A 2500-nucleotide genomic window follows, 5' to 3' on the forward strand; every position below is an offset into this window, starting at 1 on the left:
TTTCCACTACGAACCATTGAACGTGCATTGTAATACACATTGGTCTGAATGGTCTGTGAGCGTAGCGATACATATACAGCCGATACGTGTAAAACCCCGGACATTTGAAGCCAGGAATTCATAAAACCCCCCGGACTGCCCCCCAAAAGAGGACGTCACGTATGGTAAGCCTAGATAAGATAAGATCCAACGGGACACGTGCTTATATATATATATAGTAGCATTTAGAAAACGCTTTATTCTGTAAAAAATATATTTCATTCATGTCATGATGAAAAACAGAGATGAAATAATAAAAAGACAAGCACAGCAGCAGCAGCAGCACTCTGACACTCCATGACAGTGTCCACATTTGGCTCCATCAGACAACAGGTGTTCTTCGTTTATAATGATATTTACTACGGCCATCTCACTCACGGGGGGGCAGAAGACACACAGAAGACAGGAGACACCCAGGAGACAGCCGTCTCTCATGGTGTGAACGGCCCCTACGACACACACACACACAGCAGACGGCCGTCTCTCAAAAGGGTAGATGTTATGATAATACTCCCCTCTAGTGGTAAGATGAGACATGAGATGCATGTAGACTTTCTTCCCCTGCCTCAGGGTTTCATGGTGGGACAAAAGTAAACATTTATTTTAAAATTGATTTCACCATATTATGTGTGAGAGAGAGAGAGAGAGAAATGGGAGGTAATCTGGCCGTGAATGTATTCTATAAAGAATTATTCTTGTACACGTATACATTATTGCAGTACAATTAAAGACATGTGTGTGTACAGAAATGACTATAGCTGCTGGCAAACCATGTGTAATGTCATGGCTGCTGCCATTCTCTAAGGTTTGTGTCCAATTTAATTTGGTACTAGTGGAATGAACGCGAGCATCCCAGACACATTAAAAAGAAAAAAGAAAAGGTGTTTACATTGTTTAAGTTGTGTTTACATTCACATTATGGGGTTGGTCAGAGCTCTACAAGTCACGGTCAAGAGATGCACGCACATCCACACATTGCAACGGGTGCAGGATCCAAACAAATGTGACCAGATTTGACTGAGAGCCTGCCATGGCGCAAATTCCTAGCTTTTCACCAGAGGAGAAAAAACTAAATTTTATTTTTTTTCAAAATGAGTTAATATCACAGGCAGACTCTTCATATACTAGAGAATGTCTGAAATAAATGTCAGAGCTGAAATTGACATGTAAATATGAAAAAGATGCTTAAACATGTAGCTATAGGTGTAATGTTAGAGACCACAGAAGACATGTCAATATGAAATAAATGCTTAAACATGTAGCTAGGTGTAATGTTAGAGACCACAGAAGACATGTCAATATGAAATAAATGCTTAAACATGTAGCTAGGTGTAATGTTAGAGTCCACAGAAGACATGTAAATATGAAATAAATGCTTAAACATGTAGCTAGGTGTAATGTTAGAGACCACAGAAGACATGTAAATATGAAATAAATGCTTAAACATGTAGCTATAGGTGTAATGTTAGAGTCCACAGAAGACATGTCAATATGAAATAAATGCTTAAACATGTAGCTAGGTGTAATGTTAGAGTCCACAGAAGACATGTCAATATGAAATAAATCCTTAAACATGTAGCTAGGTGTAATGTTAGAGTCCACAGAAGACATGTAAATATTAAATAAATGCCCAAACATGTAGCTAGGTGTAAAGAGTCCACAGAAGTGAACCTTTCAAGCCTGTTTTCTCAACTCGCTGTTTCTCTGCCAGACATTACTCTATAAGCCATATCTCCACAACCGGTGGGTCAAACTGAACAACCAATATGTACATTTGATGCTATGATTCCCTGCTTTCACATGACATGAACAATCCAATGGCAGGCCCCCAGTCAAACTTGGTCACAAATAACTAAGAAAGGAGAGCGAAGATCCGCACAGCGTTTTTATCATCATTCGATACCGATTCGTCCCGATTCTATATTTATATTTTATAGAACACATTCATGCCAAAATATCACAACAGTGCAATAATATCCCAAAATCCCAGACAATATCCAGCCTAATATCATGATATATGGATATCATATTGATACTAGGGATGTCCTGATATATGGATATCATATTGATACTAGGGATGTCCTGATATATGGATATCATATTGATACTAGGGATGTCCTGATATATGGATATCATATTGATACTAGGGATGTCCTGATATATGGATATCATATTGATACTAGGGATGTCCTGATATATGGATATCATATTGATACTAGGGATGTCCTGATATATGGATATCATATTGATACTAGGGATGTCCTGATATATGGATATCATATTGATACTAGGGATGTCCTGATATATGGATATCATATTGATACTAGGGATGTCCTGATCGATTTCCTATCCTTCATTATACCTGACGAAGGCCCCTGAGGCCCCGCTCCATCAATAATACATTATGTATGATGTGAAATATATAATATAAAGCATTTTGTATTGATAATATGATGTATAG

This window comes from Protomyctophum bolini, assembly GCF_963924005.1.
Source record: "Protomyctophum bolini genome assembly, chromosome: 9".
In the NCBI taxonomy this organism is placed as follows: Eukaryota; Metazoa; Chordata; class Actinopteri; order Myctophiformes; family Myctophidae; genus Protomyctophum; species Protomyctophum bolini.